The sequence below is a fragment of the Globicephala melas genome, chromosome 3 (assembly GCF_963455315.2).
Source record: "Globicephala melas chromosome 3, mGloMel1.2, whole genome shotgun sequence".
NCBI classification, from domain to species: domain Eukaryota; kingdom Metazoa; phylum Chordata; class Mammalia; order Artiodactyla; family Delphinidae; genus Globicephala; species Globicephala melas.
The window spans coordinates 9,355,143-9,379,107 of record NC_083316.1 but is presented as its reverse complement, the minus strand read 5'-3'; the positions used below and the strand labels follow the sequence as shown (position 1 = coordinate 9,379,107).

Here is a 23,965-nt window from a genome sequence, read left to right as displayed (position 1 = left end):
TGTCTTTTGATTTAATCCATACATACCAATGGCCACTTTATACTTCAGTCGTTGTTTTTAGGCCCAATTTAATTCTTTTCTTCTGCTACATGCTTGAACAACAAAAGGAAATACTAGCAAGAATAGTCATTTCTTTTTCAAAGGAATGTTGTGAAATTCAGAGGATACAGATACATGAAGTCTGTAACTGCAAAACTGCTCACCAAATAGAAGGCATTCCTCGCTAATTCGGTGGGTGGGCAGAGGGGAGATGCATATGGCAGGTGGGAAGGTTAATAAGCATAGGTGAGATCGTACCAAGAGTCAGGCATCAGATGTACCTGTGAGCTTTGGTCTTCCTCTGTTCTTGTTCAGGAAAACTTTTAGACTGGGGCCTGTCAAAGAGAACCAGAGCTGGACAGCAATTAAAGTGGCAAAACCAGATTTTATTCAGGAATTACTGCAACGGGGCAAGGAGACCCCAATATAGACCTGAGCTCAATCCTGAATCCAAGAAATAGTCGTTATTTATAGCCAAGGAGTGGATGAGGAGGTCAGCGGGTGGGAAATTCCTAAGAGACTGTGGAAAAAAGAAGAAAATTGTAAAGGTAACCACATTTTTGGAGGATTTTAAGACCATCCATTGAAGATTAAATCAGGTGAGCTTGTTAGGTTGGCTCCAGGGACTTCATTTTTCACTCTTTCATCTTACAAAGATCTGAGGAGAAAAAAATGCTAGATTGCAACAAGTTTTAACATGAGTTTCCTATGTTGTGAGTAAAAGTTCTGTGGCAAAGACCTATTAGTACTTGGAGGGCACAGTAGCAGTGATATTAATTGTTGTTAGTTAAGGTTGTAGTTAAATCTATATAGCAATTAAAAATTTAAAAGTAATAATTTGTCAGTATTACATTTACTCATGGTTCATTCTTCTATAAGTGTTAAATGCAAGTCCACTATTCATGAAATTCATGAAAGTCTACTTACTTTTTAAAATTTATTAAATTTATTTATTTTTTGGCTGTGTTGGTTCTTCATTGCTGCACACGGGCTTTCTCTGGTTGTGGCAAGCGGGGGCTACTCTTCATTGTGGTGTGTGGGCTTCTCATTGTGGTGGCTTCTGTTGTTGCAGAGCACGGGCTCTAGGCGTGTGGGCTTCAATAGTTGTGGCACGTGGGCTCAGTAGTTGTAGCTCGTGGGCTCTAGAGCGCAGGCTCAGTAGTTGTGGTGCACGGGCTTAGTTGCTCCACAGCATGTGGGATCTTCCCGGACCAGGGCTCGAACCCATGTCCCCTGCATTGGCAGGTGGATTCTTAACCACTGCGCCACCAGGGAAGCCCATGAAAGTCTACTTTTTATCACAATTAACCGATTCAAAAAGAGATTAAGTCACACCCACCTGGGTGCCCTAAGTCAATGTTGATTCCTAGCACCTTGGAAGACACAACAGTCATACCATAAAAGTGGGCGCCTGGGAGTGCTGGCTTCAGGTCGTCACTACTGGTCCTCCATAAACCAAGACCACAATGGGGGCTTGAAGCTTATTAGAACCACTTTTTTTTTTCATTTTTAATATATTTTTTATTGGAGTAGAGTTGATTTACAGTGTTGTATTAGTTTCAGGTGTACAGCAAAGTGAATCAGTTATACATATACATACATCCACTGTTTCTTAGATTTTTTTTCCCATATAGGTCATTAAAGAGTATTTGGTAGAGTTCCCTGTGCTATACAGTAGGTCCTTATTAGTTATCTATTTTATTTTTTTAATTAATTTTTATTGGAGTATAGTTGCTTTACAGTGTTGTGTTAGTTTCTACTGTACAGCAAAGTATATATATATATATATATATATATATATATATATATATATATATATATATATCTGTCTCCCCTCTTTTTTGGATTTCCTTCCCATTTAGGTCACCACAGAGCATTGAGTAGAGTTTTCCCTGAGCTATACAGTCAGTTCTCATTAGTTATCTATTTTATACATAGTATCAGTAGTGTATATATGTCAATCCCAATCTCCCAATTCATCCCACCCTCCTCCTTTCCCCCCTTGGTGTCCATACATTTTTTCTCTACGTCTGTGTCTCTATTTCTGCTTTGCAAATAAGATCATCTATACCATTTTTCTAGATTCCACATATATGCGTTAATATACCATATTTGTTTTTCTTTTTCTGACTTACTTCACTCTGTATGACAGTCTCTAGGTCCACCACTTTTTAATAGGTGCTTTTAAAAGAGTGCTTTTTGAAAGGACACATGATTCTCTGGCTCATAACATTCCCCAAATCAGGTATTTCTTTCTAGGAGGGAGAGTAGTGTACCAATGCCCAACCCTCTTGAGTGTCCCTATCAAGTATACCTTCTTTGGTGATTTAAAAATCAGTATTTTGGGGGCTCTGAAACTAATTGGTATGATAGTTTAATGGTGGGTACATGTCACTATACATTTGTCGAAACCCATAGGTTGTACATCATCCAGAGTGAACCCGGGTGTAAACTGTGGACTTTCGGTGATTATGATGTGTCAGCATTGCCTCAACGTTTGTAACAAATGCTGCCACTCTGGAGGGGACGTTGATAACCAGAGATGCTATGCAGGGGTGGGGGCAGGGGTCGTAGAGGACATCTCTGTACCTTCCACTCAGTTTTGCTAATGAACCTAAAACTCTCTAAAAAACAAAGTCTATTAAAAAACAAAAACAGTTCAGTATTCGTTTAATATCTGCTTCATGCCCGTCACCCCACTGGGTGTTGGTGTAGAAAGGTTAGAAACATCAGGCAGAAGGCTTGATTTGCCACCTCTTGAGCATCTAAGAACATTGACTACTGCTGCTGATGGAACTGAGATCTCTAGCCCATAACCCCCACCCCACGCTGAGTGCCCAGCTCACAGCCAACCCCACCAGCTTGTCAGCCGTGGTCATTAACCATCTGAAGACAGGATTCTCCAACCCCAGCTGAGTCTCCCCACATTACACAACCTGGAGCAGAGATGATCGGTCCCTGCTGAGCCCTGTGCCATTAGATTTGTGAGCAGAATAAATGATTGTTGTTTCAAATTACTAAGTGTTGGAGTATTTGTTAGGCACTATGTTATGGGCTGAATTGTGTCCCCCCAGATTCATGCTTTGAGGACGTACCCCCCAGGATCTCAGAATGTGACTGCATTTGGACATAGGGTCTTTGAGAAGTGATTAAGTTTAAATGAGGTCATTAGGGTGGGCTCTAATCCAGTAGGATCGGTGTTCTTAGAAGAAGAGGAAATTGGAACGTGAAACACCAGGGATGCACAGACCCAGAAGAAAGGCCATGTAAGGATGCAGAGAGAAGACGTCTATCTACAAGCCAAGGAGAGGGGCCTCAGAAGAAACCAACCCTGTGCTCACTTCAGCAGCATAGATACTAAAACTGGAAGGATACAGAGATTAGCGTGGCCCTTGGGCAAGGATACCCTTGCAAATTCATGAAGCATTGAATAGTTTTTGGTGGTGAGCATACTGTCGTGTAACCAGAAGTCAAATTATAAGGTACACATAAACTTACATAAAACAGTGTTACCTCAATTTAAAAAGAAGAAGAAGGAGAAGCCAGATCTGCTGACACCTTGGCCTTGGCTGGACTTTCAGCCTCTAGAACTGTGGGAAAACAAATGCTCATTTTTTAAGCCACCCAGTTTGTGGTATTTTGTTATGGCGGCTCTTGCAAACTAATACATGCAATAGGAAAACAGATTCAGTCTCCAAGGTTTGACTTCATTTGTACAATCCTTCAAGTGTTTGCTATTGGCCATTCGTTTCCTGTTACTTCATGGTTGCTGTTTCCTATGATTGAATGATTTCAGTAGCACTAACACCTTTCATGGGGTAACAATGCCAGTCAGTTAAAGGGAACATTTTATAAAAGCTGGTGGATTTTCTGAACTTCTCCTAACACGTGGCTTCTAGCCAGTAATGTAAACATACATGACCTTTCCTTTCCCTCACTGAACTTATCTCCTCCGGAATTCACTGGGCTTGTGTAATTATTTCTGAAAGGTGAAGAAAACATTTGCCCCAAGGAGAAAAGAGCTGCTATTAAAGGGCTAAAAAGATAAAATGTTTGATACAATTTTTTTTGCAGTCAACTAGCTACACGTTCATTAATTCTGATTTATCTTGAGGATTTCACATGTGGTAATCAGTAGGTACTATTTTAAAGAGGATAAATCCTGATATTCTTGTTGCTTGTTGGCCACCACTCTCTGGGTAATGCAGAGCAAGCCTTTCTCCAGCCAACACCATCCACATGCATTCCTGTTTGCTCATTGCTGTGTCCTGGGAGTTGAAGACACACAATTGAAGGGGGCTGGGGGTCTGCAGAGGGAGGAGACTGGGCTGGTTAATAGAATATTCAGGGTTGGGGCAGAATGAAACCTTCAGACAAAAACTAGCGGGGGGGCTTCCCTGGTGGCGCAGTGGTTGAGAGTCCGCCTGCCGATGCAGGGGACACGGGTTCGTGCCCCGGTTCGGGAAGATCCCACATGCCGTGGAGCGGCTAGACCCGTGAGCCATGGCCGCTGAGCCTGTGCGTCCAGAGCCTGTGCTCCACAACGGGAGAGGCCACAACAGTGAGAGGCCTGCATACCACAAAAAAAAAAAAAAAAAACTAGGGGGAAGGAAGAGACCCAAAGGACACAACTGAAAGCATTTGGTGATTGTAACAGAGTGTGTAAGAGAGAAACATGCAAGTAGACACTTTAACCTATTGCTGTGGACTGAATCATGTCTCCCCGAATGTATATGTTGAAACCTAAACCCCCCTGTATGTGACTGTATTTGGAGACAGAGCCTTTGAAGAGGCAATTAGGTTAAATGAGGTCATAAGTGGAGCCCTGGTCTGATGGAACAGGTGTCTTTGTGAAAGAGGAAGAGATACCAGAGCTCTCTCTCTCCCCACCCTGTGAGGATGCAGTGAGAAGGCTGCTGTCTGCAAGCCAGGAAGAGAGCCCTCACCAGAACCCAGTCAAGGTGTCACCCTGACCTTAGACTTCCCAGCCTCCAGAACTGTGACAAATTATGTCCGCTGTTTAAGTCACTGAGTCTGTGGTCCTTTGTTAAGGCAGCTTGAGTAGACTAAGACATCTATTATTCCACCCATGATACTGGTCTGCTTTTAGTACATTGATATCAATACTGGCTGGCCTCTGTGTGTCCCTCTCCATATGCAGTAAGCTATTTCTGGATTGTAAGTATCTGAACTTTACAATAAGTGCCGCTTATAGAGATAAGGGGGAGGGGAAAGCAGATATAAGTTACAGAATAGAAGACACCAGACTTTTGAACTGAGTGTGGCTGGGTCTCTTCCTCCGTGTGAGATGAGGCACCAAAGGGATTGAGCACCAGAAGGGCAGGACCTTACTTAGCTCTGGGGTGGATCACTCTGACTACCTTGAAAGTAGACTCCGGGGGCAAGATTCGAAGCAGGGAAGCTTGCTGTTGAGGAGGCCGCTGCAGAAATCTGGGGTAGAGATGGCGGTGTCTTAGGCCAGTGTGGTGCAGGGCTGGGAGTAAGGAGGGCTCAGGTTACAGGTATATTTTGAAGGTAGAGGAGACAGACTTGGCTGCCATCTCAAAGCAGGCTTTAGGCCCAGGCGGCTGTGAGATTGGGGCTGTCATTCACTGAGATGTCGGAGGTGGTGAGGGGAACAGTTCTGGAGGCAATTTCACAGTCACCGTTGGGTCACGTTAAGTGTGAAATGTCACATAAACGTCTGAGGGCAGAGTCGCAGAGGCTCCAGTAGCCAGTTCTGGAAGACAGGTAGTTCTGGATTGGCAGTGTAAACCCAAGAGGCATTTGTGTACGGAATCAAGCAACCATACTTTCTCAGATGCCCAAGATAATCCAATGCCGTTTTTACCCCCAGTGTAATTATCCAACAAATTTCATCATCAGTTTAATCTACCCCTAGTCTGATTAAAATCATGATATGAGATGGGAGCACTATGGCAGGGGGTGAAGATAAAGAAAAGAACAGAAGCGGGATGAGCCCTGGGGATGCCGCCATTTAGAGGTCAAGCGATGAGAGAGGCCAGCAAAGGAGACAGAGAAAGGGCCTGTGAGAGAAGGTGACCAGGAGAGGGTCAGGTCCCAGAAGACGGTGTATTGAGAAGGTAGGATGACCAGTGTAGGGCCACTGCAGGCACAGCCCTTGGGCGTCTTCTCTGTCCATCTTCATTCATTTCCCCATGAGCCCATCCAGGCTTGAGGCTTTCATTACCAAGGTGTTTGTAGACTTATCTGCTTACACCTCGAGCTTCCTAACTGGCCTCCCTACTTCCATCTGTGCCCCAGTCTCCTCTCCTGATAGCAGCCACGTAAGATCCCCACAGATGTCACCTCCTCGTCAAAGGGTCCCCTGAACACTGGCTTTTATGGCAGCCCTTTCCCCATTTCATTTCCTGTTCGTTCTCTTTAGCACATAGGAATATTGGAGGTACCTTCATGTCTCCCCGACTGCTCGCCTCCCCCAAAGGATGTGAGCTCCATGGAGGAAGAACTCTTTCTCTATTTGTTTCCCTGCCTGGCACATAATAGGTGCTCCATGAATATTTGTGGAATAAATGAATGACAGAAAAAGAAACAGGACCTGTGAAGGAAGCCCAGCAAGTAGTCAGAGCGGGGAGGGAGGCAAGGATAGTTCAAGTGCAGACACCGATGGAAGGAAAACTCATCCGTGTTGCGAAGAGGTCGAGTAGAATGACGAGTGAACAGAAGCATTGGTTTGCTGGTCCCTTGAGACCACTGACGGAGCTGTCCAGGTGGAGTGCCACCAAGAGAACTGAGCTGATGAGAAATTAAGGAGCACGTTATGGTTGAAGGGGCCGGTGGGCGATGCGGGGCCGTTTTGAGAAGATGCTGGGGCAGAACAGAGGCGCTGGAGAGGAGGGGAAATTAGCAAGCAAAGAGGTGAGCAGGGTGGGATGCAGGGAAGCAAGGACAGGCTTTCGGCACAGGTGCAGATGTGGAGGTCCACTGAGGGGGGGGGAGCACGGGTGAGGTTGAGGTTGGGTGTCCAGGGCGGAGGGAGCACAGGGGAGCTGCCATCTCCCAAGTGCAGCAGCTTTGAAGCAGGAAGGCCCAGAGCAGCCCCATCACCCCACGGCCGACCACAGCAGTACCTGGAAACTGGCCCTTGCGGTTTCCGGGACTCAAGCTGTTCTACGGTTCTTTTCTTTTTTTAATTAACACATGAGTTCGACATGTTTTATTTTTTAAGTCAATTATTTATTCTTCCTTAAAGAGGGAAACTATAAAAGCAGGGGAAAAAAACCCCAGTAATTTCTGTTGCTCATAATAAAACGATAGTTTTAAATGCTTACGTTTTCTTAAGAATGTTAGAGAACCAGCACACCTGTTGAGCTGTATGCTTAGATTATGCTCTTAGGACTGTTGTTTAAATCTTTTCTCCCACTGCTCCAGGGGAGGAGAAAAAGGCAAGGGGGCACTTTCAAGTAGTTCTGTACATTAAAGAATATTTTCATTCCGTGTTTTTCTTTTTCTCTTCAAAAATATAGTGTACTTGTTTCATAAGGCTGCCATAACAAATTACCCCAGAGCTGAGAGAACTATATTCTCTCACAACTCTGGAATGCATAAATCTGAAACCACGGTGTCAGCAGGGCCACACTCCTTCCGAAGGCTCTAGGGGAGGGTCCTTCCTCTCCTCTTCTGGATCTTGGAGGCTCCAGGGGCTGCTTGACTTGGGGCTGCATCCCTCCAGTCTCTGCCTCTGTCTTCATGTCACCTTCTTCCCTGTGTGTCTGTCTCAAATTCCTCTCTTTTCCCTTATGAGGACACCAGTCATTGGATTGAGGGCCCACTCTAAATCCAAGATGGTTTTGTGTTGAGACCCTTAAATACGTCTACAAGGACCCTATTTCAAATAAAGTCACATTTATAGGTACTGAAGGTTAGGACTTGGGCATATTTTTCAGGGGCCCCTTTGCAACTCACTATGTGTCGTTTTGTAATTTGAGATGTGATTTATTTCTTGTGTTCATTGTTATTTTGTGTTCTGGAGAGTTGCATCAGTTAAAACAATTATATAAATAAATAAAGTAGCTTTCAGTTTCAAAGAAACAACTAAGTCCATTCTTTAATTGTATTCTAGATCATGTGTAAGGAATGGATGACTTGGGAATTAAAATCAGATATTCAGCAATGTGCAAATTGTAAGTTTCTCTTGCTGACAGTAAATCGACTAAAAAACACAGTTAGGAAAATATCTTTTGAAGAAATATATTTTGTTCAGCACATTCTCCACGGATCGGCACAAAATAGAATCCTGATTAATTTGAAGTCATGTCGAACTTCAGTTCCGCTTGTTTCAAATGATTGTTTCCCTTGAACATTAAGCTGTAGGAGTTTGTGAATAAGCTGTGAACAGAGAGACGTTTAAGATGTGGGTGTAAGGGGGAGGGAATGAAGTTTATTAAGCATCTACTTGATGAAAAGTGCTCTCATCCTGGAATTTCATTCATTATCAGAGCAACTCAGGGAGATGGATTGAGTCTGTCCTGTCTCATTGTCGAAGTGGCCGTGTCCAGGACACGGCCCAGAGCACAGCTAGGAGCCAACAAAGGCAGGATTTGGAGTGTGAAGGCGGAGCAGAAGTCAGTTTTGTTCCTGTTCTGACTTCACCACTTACCCACCCGTGAACCTGAGTGCTGATCAAGAGATGGGGCTGTGAGGTTGTTGAGAGCGCCCACCTCTGGCACAAGATGCCAGGTTTTGAAACCCGTCTGTGCTCCTTGCTTGCTCTGTGACCTTGGGTCACTGCCTATGTGCCTCAGTTTCCCCGTCTGTAAAGTGGGGATGATATTAGCGCCTCCCTCATAGAGTTGTGTGAGGATTAAATGGAGGGATTTATACATAAAGCACTTGCGACAGTGACAGGCACTTAGAAGCCCTGTTGAGCACACCTGGTCCCACCCTTCTCTCACCAGGGTACATTTATTCAGATAAAGAGTGTGAGAGTCAGTCCTTTCACCTCACCTTCAAATCCCGTATAATGAGATGCCTAACTGGTGAAATGCCCTACGAGGACCAAATACCAGTTAAGCCCAACAGGTACTGTTTTTATTTCAATACAAAGATTTTTGAGATTTGCATTAGCCATTAACAAAAAATTTTTTCTTTTTTTTTTTTTTTTTTTTTTAGAACTTTGTTGTACATCTGTAGTTCTAAATCTGCCTAATTCTGTCATTGAAAACCAACGCTTTGTTCAAAAGCAACCTTTGCTTGGAAAAAGAAAAAAAAAGATACACTATTTTTATCAGAGGCTTAAGGGCAAAAATGAGCTATAGCATTTTATGCAGGGAGAAAATAATCATTAATTATTAGACTTGATTATTTGAGTTTAGAATCTATTTCCAGAGGGATCGTATTTAATTTAATCTATGTGCCAAGACTGTGCTAAATAAACCTTGAACAAATCTTGTTCCAGGGAAATTTTTAACATATTCTGTTTTTTTTTATATCAACTAGGTTTTTTTGTGGAAATAGTTTTATTTGTTTCTGAATGTTGGTTTTCAAATTACTTTCCAAAGATGTTTGTAATTTGACACTGAGGATGCTTTTTTTTTTTTTTTTTTTTGTGGTACGCGGGCCTCTCACTGTTGTGGCCTCTCCCCTTGTGGAGCACAGGCTCCGGACGCGCAGGCTCAGCGGCCATGGCTCACGGGCCCAGCCGCTCCGCGGCATGTGGGATCTTCCCGGACCGGGGCACGAACCCGTGTCCCCTGCATCGGCAGGCGGACTCTCAACCACTGCGCCACCAGGGAAGCCCTAGAGGATGCTTCTTTCATGCATAGTTTTCTCTAGCATTTTTACTAATGAACCTCACTGTGTGTTCACATGAAATGGGGATTTAACAGCATGGTAGTTTTATAAGAAAAAGTTATTATGTATTGTTAAAACAGACATACAACCAACAAAAATTTAATAAGGACCCAAAGCAGACATACAAATTGCCACACATAAATAAACCCAAAGGCCTTAAAAACAAGGCTTTGATTAATATGTCATGTGAAAATTAAGATTTTCATGAAGTTGTAAAATATTGCCCACAGGATAAGTAAAACCATCAATGATCATGCCAGTAAGGTACACCTTGGCTCACTCCCTAGTTAGAATGCAAAGAAGGGATGAATATTGATGAAGATGGTTGTTTAAGGTTTTCCATTAAGCGTGTTCTAAAGAGAAGTATTTATGATGATTGGAAAGAGGGAGAGAAAGAAACAGGAGCAATCAAGGTAAAACATGGTAAGAATTAAAAGCAGAAAACATAAATACTCCCCAGAAACTCTTTGTATTTATTCAAATTGTGTTTGTCCAGTGCTACATTTTAAAACCTTAATACCCCAAAGGGCAACACATCTTTTTCAGGGAAACTTCCTGTGTATCAGCGTAGAGTAAAACGTTTTTTTCTAGTGGAAAATGTACACAGAGGGAGCTCAGCCATGTTGCTTCATGTCCACCTGAAAACAAATAAGAATTTCTTAAATGTAATAAACATGAGGTTGTTCAATAGCCCCATTTGTCTGGACCCAGAAGTGGCAGTTATCCAGAGTGCAGTTGCTATGGTGAGGAGACAGGAAGTGCTCCTTTTACTGAGATGCTTATTAAGTAGATCGTCTCCTGCTGCAGCTCTGTGCACCTCCTGTGACATCTCCGGAACTAGGCGAAAAGTAATTTCACTGAAAGAAAAGCCCAATTTCCCTCTGAGCTTATGGATCTTAATAAAACAAAAACAAAGGTTTTTTTTGTTTTTTTTTTTGAGCTTTTCTGTCCTCCTGGCCCTTGGGAGATTTCCCCAGATGTTTTATTATTATTTTCTATGTCTTCTTTTTTTTTTTGTTTACATCTTTATTGGAGTATAATTGCCCCACAATGGTGTGCTAGTTTCTGCTCTACAACAAAGTGAATCAGCTATACATATACATATGTTCCCATATCTCTTGTGTCTCCCTCCCAAATCACTTGCAAAGTTATTTTTAACAAAGGCATCTGAGTTGCCTTGGCTACAGAGAGGTTCTCCTCTTCAGGGGAATGGTTTTCCCTAGAACCAAAGGGTTACTTTCACATCTGGAGCTGGGGGGTGCGGGGAGGTAGGGTGGGGAATTCCTGCACTTAGTCATGAACCTGGAGCATCTATCACCTGCGTGCTCACCTGGGTACCAGCGTGTGGTTAAGGCTGCAGTCAGATCACTGTTTAATTAATACTGATTAGTATTAATAGAAATTATTATAACAATTTAAAAATGACACTCTAATGCATGGATCAGCAAAGTTTCCGTAAAGGGGCCAGATAGCCAATATCTTAGTCTTTGTGGGCCAAGGGGCAAATCAAGAATATTATGCAGATACTTACATAAGAAGAGAGGAAACAAATTTCTACAAAATTATTATTAATGAAATCCAAAATATAATAAAATGTTAATAATAATGTTTTTTAATAGATGTCTATCAATAAGAATGAGATTATTTGGGGGAGATAACATTTCGTGTAATTGGACTTCAAGATTTTAATGTTCCCTATCATCAAATTTATTGTCACTGCCTGTCTGTTAAAGCCATTTCTAGCTGGCAGGCCATACAAACACAGGAGGTGGCCTGGATTTGGCCCAGGTACTAACCCTGCTCAAACATATTGTTGATTTTACGTGCTCATGGTTATAATTCAGGTATTCTTCTCGTAAATATAAAAGTTGGTATTTGGGGCTTCCCTGGTGGTGCAGTGGTTGAGAGTCCACCTGCCGATGCAGGAGACACGGGTTCGTGCCCCAGTCTGGGAAGATCCTACATGCCGCGGAGTGGCTGGGCCTGTGAGCCATGGCCGCTGAGCCTGTGCATCCGGAGCCTGTGCTCCGCAACGGGAGAGGCCACAACAGTGAGAGGCCCGTGTACCGCAAAACAAAAAAAAAGTTGATATTTTGCCCTTATGTGTTTTAATAAGATAGCCCTTTGAGTTTAAGTGATTAAAATGAACTTCTATATTTTTATGAAATAGATGCATTCTATCTATAGAATCTCCTATATCTATCTATCTCTTATAGAAGTCAGGAGTCCATGGCCTGATTGGATTAGTACAGTTTTGTTTTCCAAATGGGGACCACCTATGAGTGAGTAGTGAAGTCAATTTCGAGGTTTTTGACCAGCATTTAAAAGATTGAATCAGATAGCCTAGAATGATTACAACGCCCATAGTAAGGAAAGTTTGGTCTGGTGTCTTGGAAAGAGGTGTCAGACATGTGAGTGTGTGTGTGTGTGTGTGTGTGTGTGTGTATGTCTGTGAGTCTAAGATATATTTTTACTGTGGGTCTTAATGCAAAATATATGCAAAACGCTGAGAAGTATTTCCTTTCCCCAAATAATACATTCCAAAAAATCTCCTAGATGCTGACAGAGTAACAACATTATCAAATACCTCCAGCTATTCAATGCTAATAACTTATGTCATAACTGATGGGTATAAATTAATTTGTGTGGCTATGGTGTAATGTTTTCCACAGTAGATGTTGAGTGATCAGAGGAAGAAATGACATAATTCTGTCAAGAAAATAATGTGACATTGCTGTGTTTTCTGAATCAGTCCACAAGTTTGAGTGCAAAAATAATCTAAACTCTTCCTTTATTTGTCAGGAATTGGTATTATAACTGCATGTCCTTGTTAGAAAATAGAAATTATAGTTGTAAAAAATGTATTTTTAAATATGTTAGTTCGCATTCTGAAAACAGCTTAGGCATCGTATTTCACACCATTTTTCTCTTTCCTTGTAAAAGTTGTTTTCTCCTTACGTTAAGTGGGATGGTTTGTATCTCAGAATGAAGTCTCTTCTCTCTGCCTCTTTATTTCAACCTCCCATTCATTTCTCATTCAGCCAGTCCTTGGTAGGGACTCATCCAGTACTTGGAGCCAAAACTGTAGGTGACGTGAGATACTCAAAGGGACCACGTGGTCCTTCCCAGTGATCATGGAAGCCCAGTGTTCCCTCTTCATTTGAATATAAAATATTTCATAAGGGCAGTAGGGCCCAACTGAGAACTGAGATGAGTGTCCAGATGGAAGTGGGCAGTATTGTCACTGTCACTGTCATGCTCATCATCTTCATGTGTTTCTGTAAAGTGTTTCATATGTGTGAAAGAAGGCAAGGGACAAAGGGCTGAGTAGACCAGGAGTTTAAATAAAATTAAAGTCATCTTTCCTCCCAATCTAACTTTAGCCTTTAAAGTTAATTAGTACCCAAATTGTTAAACAAGTATGATTTTATATGCAATACTTTATATGTGATGTGTGTATGCGTGATTATCTAACACTCATATATTAATATATACATATATGTATATACATATATTGTACATACTTATGTACATAGATGTGTGTGTATATATGTGTATCTATATACATATATATGTGTATATATGTATATATATGTGTGTGTATGTGTGTATATACACACATTTTTTAAATTGCAGATTATGACCCCTCAGTGGGTAGTAAAATCCTTTTATTGGTCATGAACAGCGGTTTGGAAAATAATTTAATAGAATCGAACAGAGTAGAAAAGGACAGAACAGAAGCTATCTAAATGCATGGATCTTAGTCAGGATACCTTTTCCCCACTGAATTAGGTACACATTTATGTGTGCCTGGGTTTGTATGAACTGAGTTGCAAATATTTCACATTGTGTTTCATTGGAAACAATCCTGAGAGACAGCACTAAAGTCTCAGTGACAGCAGTGATTAACATGTGCCTTTTATTCTCCTGGATAGAGTGTATTTTATCACCATGTGCCAAAGCATAGTAATTAGTAGACTACTTCCTGGAAGTGCATCACATAATTTAATTTAGATAAATATTTGTATGTTTGGTTCCACATGGAATTCACATGAACTATTATTTAGTTAGCTTTTTCTATCTGCTGGTTATTGTAGGGGTTTTTTTATCTGCTATTTTAAGCTTTCTTGCGGTAATAAGGCTAAGCATTGGGTTGCAGTAATCCAATAACGCCAATCAAAGAAGGTATTAAGAGACATAACCTGATGGTGTGATGAACTGGGAGATTGGGATTGACATATATACACTAATATGTGTAAAACAGATAACTAATAAGAACCTGCTTTATAAAAAAAAATTAAATAAAATTCAAAAATTCAGGAAAAAAAAAAGAGACATAGCCTGGAAGTATAATGTTGAACACTGATTTAAGGAGAAAAGAGCTTAATCCTCAATAATACTGCTTCTAATGACACCATGTGTTGAAGCAGGGATCCTGTATTTTTTATGAGTGTTACATAATCTATTGTTTCCCTGTTGCATAAAAATCAATCCAGCCAGAAATCTGACACTGCAAAAGCATGAGAATTCTCACAGTCCAACTATTACAATGGATTTTTTGTTTGTTTTTTTACCGTATCGTTTTCCTTTGAATGAATACAAAGAGTAAGCTTATAGAAAACACAATAATGTACCTGATAAGCGGCATAGTTGTCATGTGTGGTATTTCACCAGCTGGTATTAGCCAGTGTATACTAACTACATATAAATGCATTACTTAATGTGTGGGTCTCTAGGTATATAAATTAGTAGTTGCTTGTTAGAACTTGAGAAATAATGTAGAGGCAAAAATCCTACTGTGCTTGAACTTTTTGTTTGTAAGCAAAATAAAAATAAAAACAGCCCCACGTTGGGGAAGCCTTCTAATAGGAACAAATTCTAGTAAATTCCAACACTGTGGAACGGGAACTTGAAATTGAGGGCTTAAATACAAATTTCATTCAAGTTCATCTTGAAGATTTTGTTTGCACCTTGGAATTCAGAAGTGGTGAAATACAGTGTTTGTGAATGTCAGTGTTTTACAAACATGGGAGCTTTTGGAATATAGTTATTATATGATTACAATACCCAAAGTTGACATAATCATACAGTTCCAGGCTCCATGTGTAATAATTTTCAATCACTGTTTTTTTTATTCTATAGTTCATAGATAGACATCTAACTTTCTGAACATTTCTGCCTTTTGGTTTATGTTATGTGAATGTGAATATTGATGATGTCCTGCATATTCTGACGGGGAGGGCTTACTCCTGTGAAAATCATCCTGCAGGGTTCCCAAGGGCAAGCGTAGAGAGGAACTCTGGCAACAGTTTCAAAAAGAGGCACCCTTTTTGTAAGTATTTACATTTATGCCAAACATGTACTGTGAACTTCATGTACATATACACTTTGTTGACACCAGAGCACCGGTTTCTTTCATTACACATGTAAACCTGCGTCAGTTCATTTGGCCGTCTGGCAACGCTACGAGTTCAGCATGTGCTGTGGTCCAGTTGGACATGAGGTATGGATGCAACATAAATGTAGGTTGAAGTTTTTAAGTGAAGAAACAGTCTGCTCTTTTTACATTGAAGACTGTATCTATTTTGGTCAAGAACAATAAACCAGAGAAAACATTTTTCTAGCGTTTCCTTCATAGCCCAGAATAGATTTCAAATTATTCAGATTTAAGAGCCCAAAGTGTTATAAAGCTGTTCTCTTATATTTCTCAAGGCCAGGAAATGATGAAAGATGAGTGAGTTGGTATCTCTTGCTGGGGCGGGCATTGTGCTAAGCTCTCTCCCTGCCGTACCTCCCTGACTTCTCTGTAACCCTATAGGCTGGATGCTGGTATCTCCCCATTTTGTAGGCGTGCAAACCAAGTCCCACGGAGCCCATGTACCTGGCCCATGGTCTCACAGCCAATAAGTAGAAGAGCCTGGCTCACCCCAAGGCAGGTTGCCTCCAGAGGCCGAGCTCTTAGCCATGATGTATTTTTAAATGAAACATTTGATAAAAGAAAGAAAAGGAACAGAGTAAATGTGAGTGCCGTGGTTGAAATGAAGATAGCTTAGCTTGGTTGACGAACACCCCATACGTCTTCAGACACCTGTGAGAATTCTATTGGGAAACAGGTCAGTATACATATCGCTCATTATTATGAAAATCCTGTTGCAAAGGAAAAGACACTTATGCATAATTTTGAAGAAATAAGTACAAATTTAATTTAACTGTTCACCAGACCTGTGAGCTGTAACTGGTTGAAAAGTGACACTGAGAAAAGTACAGATTGCGGTGTCATACATGAGCCTTCATTATATAATTTTCATTTTGTTTAGTGTAAATAGTGTGATAATGCTTGACATGCATTTGTTTTTTTGTTTGTTTTGTTTTGTTTTGTTTGCGGTACGCGGGCCTCTCACTGTTGTGGTCTCTCCCGTTGCGGAGCACAGGCTCCTGATGCGCGCTCACTGGCCATGGCTCACAGGCCCAGCCGCTCCGCGGCATGTGGGATCTTCCTGGACCGGGGCACGAACCCGTGTCCCCTGCATCGGCAGGCAGACTCTCAACCACTGCGCCACCAGAGAAGCCCCGTTTGTTATTTTTAAGTTGTACCTTTGGTGATTGTGAAAGTAAATAGGTATCTTAATGAAATGACTCTTTAAGCTCACTCAGAATTTTCTTTAAAATAGGCTTCAAGATTCTAATAAACATCTGGAAAAGAAAATGTGGAAGTATTGAGGTAGAGGAGACACATGTCCTGTGGCCACTTCATACAAGACCCCTGAATCACGCCTTCTGCCATCAGCACTTTCACATTACAGGCAGAGTTTCTTGGGTTTCATCGTCATTGGTTAGATCCACCTGCTTCCTCCAGACTTTTCTTTTATAGAGTTTGTCTGCCTAACAGCGACAACTTCTCACCCCTCTCTAGACTTTTAACCCTTCTCTGATACTGTCCCTTCCCTTTCAGTGTTGCAGACTCAGAGGGAGCAAATGCCCCAGGCTTCCCTCTGAGTAACAAATAGAAACAATGCAGGGCTTGGTTAAAATGTTAACACCAAAACCATTAGCACACGCTCTTTTGTGAAGTCATTTGAATAGTTAAATATCCATGCAAAATATAATGAGCTACTAGAACGGAAGATTTTCCTTTAATCAGTCATCTGATTTTCCAAACCAGATGACTTTGGTTATTATTAGGACAAATTTGCAATACTTGGACAATGAGTGCGGTCCTACTAAGTCACACAATGGGTATTTGCCAGTTTAGTGCCAGATGGGTGGGACGACTCCCTCTCATGGTTGGTTGGTCTCCCATAAGGGAGCCTTGGAAGAGGGTCTTGCAAGTTGGTAAAAAATCTCTTAAAGGCCTCATTTATCTGTGTCTCAGTTACTAACTGGTGCCCTCTGGTGGTGGGTGGATTTGATGCACTCAAACGGCCATCCCTTGCAGATGAAGATACAAAACAAACTGCAGAGATGTTTTTCACACCTCGGACTAGGCATTTACAGACTGATGAGGGCAAACCCCAGCACCACGTGGCCCAATTGACAATGGGTAATTATGAAGGGTGAACCCTCTAAGGGCTACTCCTGCCCTAGGAGGACCATGGCAGTTTAGGAGATTCCATCAGGTCCCCTCCATGCCCTTCCCAAGACTCATCTCTCATGGAAAGTAGCCTTCAGGTCATCTCAGCGCCTTTGTGGCCATTCACCAGCAGGAGGCATTTGTCTCTCCTCGTGATGTTCCCTGGAAGAGTTTCCACATGGGGAGCTGAGCCATCATGGCAGCTTCTCTATTCAAATATGTGCAGTGGAAATTACGCTAATTAAGCTGGAGTGTAATTATAGACCAGAAAGATTCTTCGCAGTCTGAATTGAATTGTTGTAGATAAACGTGCACTAAGTTAATAGTGTGCAGCTAATTATGAAAGGTAAAGGAGAGGAAGAGGGGTAACCAGTTTCGTGATGTTTTAGAGATGCTGCTGTCCCAGGCGAACACTCCCATTAAAAGCCCAGGTAACCCTGATGGTGAGAATTCTTCTAGCGTTTGCCTCTGATTTTCAATACTGCAATTAAAATAGCCACCAGTGACTAATTAACCCAGTTAACTCTATTTGTCTGTGGCATTTATTACAGCAGAGAGTTAAATGCAGTGACACTCTGCCGCTTTATGTCCTATCCCAAGTAGATGCGTGAAGTTAATTCTTTATTCTTTACTTAGGCTTCTGTGTGCACTTATGATAATTACGAAAATGAGGTGAGGATCCATCGTCCCTATGTGATTTTGCCAAGCTCCACTAAAGCTGTATTCTGGGAAATAAATTCTTTTTACTTAGAATCAAAACAAGCTCAAGTGGCAGTCATCTGCCTTTTGTTCCAAAGCTATCAATTCAAAGGATCTGAGAGATGTTATCATCATGCTGTGAGTACATGAAGAAATAGTTAGTCATTTAATCCTTTCAGCTAGAGTCTTATCAGTAAGGTGGGTTTCCTGTGTTCCTTGATCAAAGCCACCTGAACTAGCTAAATGAGAGGTACTTTTTTTTTTTTTTTAACACAGAGAATACATACAGTGATGCTGAGTGATTTTTCAGCTAATTTGGGAAAATGTAATGTTCACGTGCCTTCTGAGCAGAGTGGCCTGACGCCCAGTTGAACACTGTTAGAGAGTCTGGAAGAATCTAGCAAAGCCCCGAGTGTTAAAAGGACCTGATGAAGAGGGGTCCTTTACAGAGGATGTGACCGTCCAGTAGAAGGAGGGGGCTGATGTCGTGGGACGTCACACCTCACTGTTTCTTCTGGGTTTCCAGGGAACTTTAAAAAATCCCTTCAGTTGCTTTTCTTCAGCTAGAAAACCAACAGAAATGTTGAGATGTGCATCAGAGTTTTACTGATTCCTTTAAATGTCTGTTTTCTCTCCTTTCTTATTTGCAGTATTGCTGAGTAGTCTTACACATAGTTGTTTGAGACACTAACAATCAACACCCCTGACTTTTAACTGGAATTTCCTAAACTTTTCTGAAATATCTGTATGTTCTTTAGAGCATTTATAGCAGTTTCTTTTTTGACTTCATAAAATTTAGCCCGTCTTTGTTGTACTTCTGACGTGTCGTTACTTTTCTTTATGCCAAGATAGTATTGGCATCAGAAAGTTTCTTAAAGTTCATTATTTAATCAATACACTTTTGAGGAAAGTATGAAGTTTTTCTTGCCTGTGAGATGAGACAGTGTTGCTGAATGATGACAACCATAGTTTCTGAAGATTTGATGTCGGGTTGAGACTCCAGAACTACCCTGTAGTAACTGTGTGACTTTGCACAAAGTTTTTAACTTTCAGCCTCAGTTCCCTCACCTGTGAACCAGTAAAGTCATTGATTATCTTCCTCAAAAGGTTATAGCAAGGGTCAGCAAACCATAGCCCAAGGGCCAAGTCCAGCCCACCACCTGTTTTGCTTTTTTTTAAATACATGTATTCATTTATTTATTTTTGGCTGCGTTGGGTCTTCGTTGCTGCGTGCGGGCTTTCTCTAGTTGCGGTGAGCAGGGGCTACTCTTTGTTGCGGTGCGTGGGCTTCTCATTGCAGTGGCTTCTCTTGCTGTGGAGCATGGGCTCTAGGTATGCAGGCTTCAGTAGTTGTGGTACGTGGGCTCAGTAGTTGTGGCACACGGGCTTAGTTGCTCCGCGGCATGTGGGATCGTCCCGGACCAGGGATTGAACCCATGTCCCCTGCATTGGCAGGTGGATTCTAAACCACTGTGCCACCAGGGAAGTCCTGCCCACCACCTGTTTTTGTAAATAAAGTTTTATTGGAACACAGCCGTGCCCAGTTTTTACATTTCGTCTGTGGCTGCTTTTGAGCTACAACTGCAGAGTTGAATAGTTGTGACAGAGACTGTGTGGCCAGCGAAGGCTAAAATATTTATTTTCCATCTCTTAACAGGAAAGGTTTGCTGATCCCTAGATGGAATAGTAAATTTATGTGTTTGTGTATAAAACATAAAAACCTTTGTGTGTATAATACGACCTACATACATGTGTGTGCATATATGTACGTAATATGCATATAAAGGTTTCAGCATAATGCTTGGCACATTGCAAGCATTCAATATATGTTGACAATTTTAATTATTATTATTTAAATGTTATTGTCTTGTTAAATCCACTTTTACTTCACTGGTAGAGAATTAGTTATGAAGAGGACATTAGATGAGATATCATTAAGCCCTCAAATTAATCACAATTAAAATACTTTGCTTTAAAAATATTTTCTAAAGTAAAGGCATTGTTTATCACTTAAGCAGATGTTGATTATAAATACATATATCATGGCACGTTCCCCAATGTAGTAGTTTCCTGGAATGGCCATAAAAAATTACCACCCACTTGGATGGCTTAAAACAACAGAAATTGATTGTCTCACCGTTCAGAGGCTGAAAGTCCAAGGTCGTGGTATCAGCAGGGCCATACTCTCTCTGAAGAAATTAGGGGAGGGTCCTTCCTGGTCTCTTACAGCTGCTGGTGGTTGCAGTCCTTGGTGTCCTTGGCTTGCAGACACACCACTCCAATCCCTGCCTCTGTAGTCACAGAGTGACCCCTGTGTCCGTCTTCACATAGTCTTCTCTCTATGAGTGTCTTTATCCAAATTTCTCTCTTACCTTAAGGATGCTGGTCATTGGGTGAGAGCCCACCCTAATCAAGATGACCTCGCAACTCTATTCCATCTGCAAAGACCCTATTTCCAAATAAGGTCACAGTCACAGGTTCTGGGGGTTAAGACTTTAACACAGCAACGTATCTTATCAAAAAATACAGAATCCAACCTATAATATCAAGTAACTACCCTTTAGAAAATGGATAATTGTCCTTATATTTTAGAATATATGTTAGCGCAAAATAGATGATTGAAGTAAATATTTCAGTCAGTCATTTTGATGCCTGGAACTAATAATAAAGACTAACCAAACTGCTGTTAGCAACACATTTTTTGAAAGGACATCTCTGTTTAGTTGATTGAAAGGTAAACATGAGGTTTCAGATGACAGGCCACCAGAGGCAACATGAACTCAGATGCCCGGTTAGAAGGACCCTGTCCAGGGCAAGGGGGACCACATCCACTGCACGTGAGCCAGGCAGGTCACACCTGGGACACTGTGTCCACTGTTGGCAGCTTGTGAAGAAAGCAAACCGGAGTGTGTTCAGAGGAGAGGGCAACATACTCAGAATCTCACCAGATGAGGAAGATTTGGCGTTTGATGTAAGCAGATATGAAGGGTATGCAGTGGGTGTGAGAACAGAGAGGCAGCAGTAATTATAAGAGCCACCGGAAATTCCTGCTGAACATCGTAGGCCACATGTAAATAAATTAAATGACTCGGACTGGAAAGTCTTTTTTCAAGAAACAGATTTTTTTATAACCTGTTGTTGAAAGCGGTCCGAAGGATCAAGAAAATTGGCCTGTGAATGTAAAAAGTGCCCATGAAACTCCTGATGTCTTTCATAGATAAACTGTGATTTAAATAACTAACATGTGGGATAAGTTCTAATACACCTAGATTTCTTGGTTAACTTAGACCTTTTTTTTTTTTTTTAAACTTTAAATCGTTGTGTAACATTGCCGGTCTGGGTAGTCACTGAGTTGTTTTATGTTGTATCATCCTAGTACTTTAACTTCAGGTTGACTTTCAGAACGGAAAATTGTGAGCCAGTTCATTTGCAGATACAGCTACAAAATCCATCCGATTCCCCGCTTTTTCTTTTTTTTCATTTACCAATACTAGTTGTAGGTTGGAAAGACCAAAGGCCGCTGGAGGTCCTCACACATTCTATATCTGCTTCAGGGCCAGTAGAACTTACAGGTCGAGCCTATATTTGTCCTTCGGCTGTCCCACTCCACAGCTGGAGAAACAAAGGGCCCTTGGTTTGTTCAGCAGGATTCTGAGGGCTGTTTAGTGTCCGACACGGAGGCCAAATAAAAATGCTGAGTGACTCTGTCATGGGGAGAGGTAACTGCCTTTTCAGCTCGTGGATTTTATAACTGGGTATCTGTCGGTCTCCCTTGCCAGGCACCCAGGAGGACACCGGGTCGCTTGCCAAAGCCTGAGCACTGAGTCAGCATGCACAAGTAACAGATGCAGTAGTCTATCAGCAAGCTCTGGAGGAAGGAACCCCCCAAATACAAAAAGGCTCGAACCTCACCTCCTTGTCTAAATTCGGGGCAAAACCAAGAGACGGCCTGGATCCATGAAAGGCCAGGACCTTGTTTCTAATGCTAACTGGCTCATTTGCCTCCATATTTAGAGCCTTAATTTTTAATTTTTTATTAGAGTAAAGGAAACCACCCTAAATCCCTTCTGGGCCAAGGTGAAGTGCAAGTACATACATGCACACATGACTGTGGCTCTGAATCATGCTGAAAACGTCCCAGCCCTGCCTGCATCAGCCTGTACTTGGGGCCAGACTCATTCCTCCAAGATGTGTGTGCCAACGACAGTGAAAATCTTCAGCGTCCTGCTCTTGGGCTAGTTGTAATTATGTCAGAATTAATTTAATAATAATAATAATTTAATAATAACCTCTCTACCCACTGACTCATCGAGCCCACTTCCCAGTAACGCTAAATTTAATGTTACTTCCTGAATGACCGCCAGGAACATCATAATCTTTACTTGTCACCTTGCTCTTTTTTCCAGATTATCGACTGTCCTTTTTGTGTACATTAAAAATCCAAATTACATGATATTTTAAAATATTTTTAGATTAAAAAATTAGTTGTGTGGTCTTCTCACTGGGTTTTCACTTGACATCTTGTGTTTTTTAAGCCCCCCCTTTTAGATTGTAAGTTAGAGCCTTTAGAAGAAGCAAGACTTTAAAAACGTGTCGTACTTTATACAGTATAGTAGTCATTTGTTACTTAATAGCTCTATGGACCAGACCTTCCAGAGAGGTCTAACCACCGGGCAGGGCCATTTTGTCCTTTAACCTCTCTGCACGAGTGAGTGGTTCTCTGTGTAACACATTTGTACACCTGCTCTATTCCTCTTTCTCGTTCTCATCTTCTGTTCCTCACTCCTAGCGACACACTTCAGGCGGTAAGTATTAGACATGCACACATCACTCCAGATAGGACCCTCTCCGCTCGAAATGAAACAGCCCGACGCAGCCAAGTGCCATAGAGAGAGGCGCAGGTGAGGAGAAGAAGTTAGGTCGCATCTGCGTTATCTCCATTTTAGGACAATTTCCAAGTGGCTAAAAGAGCGTGTGGTTTTTTATTCTTTTATGAGACCGTCGGTCAGGTGAGGCCACATGAGGAGACAGAGAAGAGTCTTTGTTATTCTCACAGATCTGAGGACAAGAGGCCCGCACACCACACAGGGCCACGTGGAGACACCAGAGCGCTCAGAGAAGGCAGGAGGGTAGCACACAGGCCCCAGCCTTGAATAGGGTTTCCGTGGGAAAGGCAAGGCAGGACAGAGAGAACAGTTTAGGACTGGCTGCTGGGAATAATCCCAGTGGGCTCTCAACTAGAGGGATGCTCCCTACTGGCCTGGCCTCTGGCCCTGGGATGATTAAGGCAGAGAAATACTGCCTTAATATTAACATCCTGGGGTGCACAGGCCAGACAGAGATGTGGCTCTGGGTTAGTTAGTTCTCTGGGTCCTTGGCTACCCTAAGAATTGGGAGCCCCAAGAAGAGGCAGTCTCTCCTCACCAGAAAGGTTTTCTTAAGATGTCAAAATGTAGCGTACAGGAAGTTAAAAATGTATGCAGTACAGTGAGTTTAGCCCTTTAAAAATGTTAGTGAGGAGGCTAGGAGATGAACTCCCCTCCAGACCCACCCACAGTCTTTTAATTTATTTGTTTATTTATTTATTTTTGGCTGTGTTGGGTCTTTGTTGCTGCACGTGGGCTTTCTCTAGTTGCGGAGAGTGGGGGCTACTCTTCGTTGTGGTGCGCGGGCTTCTCATTGCGGTGGCTTCTCCTGTCATGGAGCACAGGCTCTAGGCATGCAGGCTCAGTAGTTGTGGCTCGCGGGCTTCGTTGCTCCGTGGCATGTGGGATCTTCCCAGACCAGGGCTTGAACCCGTGTCCCCTGCATTGGCAGGCAGAT

The 23,965-nt window shown here is 42.0% G+C and overlaps 1 protein-coding gene and 1 non-coding gene across 10 annotated transcripts in view; both read left to right on the top strand.

The window, feature by feature from the left end:
- The window catches only part of CTNND2 (catenin delta 2), a 930,830-nt gene that overhangs the window by 619,443 nt on the left and 287,422 nt on the right, over positions 1-23,965 (top strand). The gene's annotated exons all lie outside the window — the stretch shown is intronic.
- Positions 3,373-3,477, top strand: LOC115853265 (U6 spliceosomal RNA). The gene has a single exon (XR_004039493.2). It is a non-coding gene; the product is annotated as a U6 spliceosomal RNA (small nuclear RNA).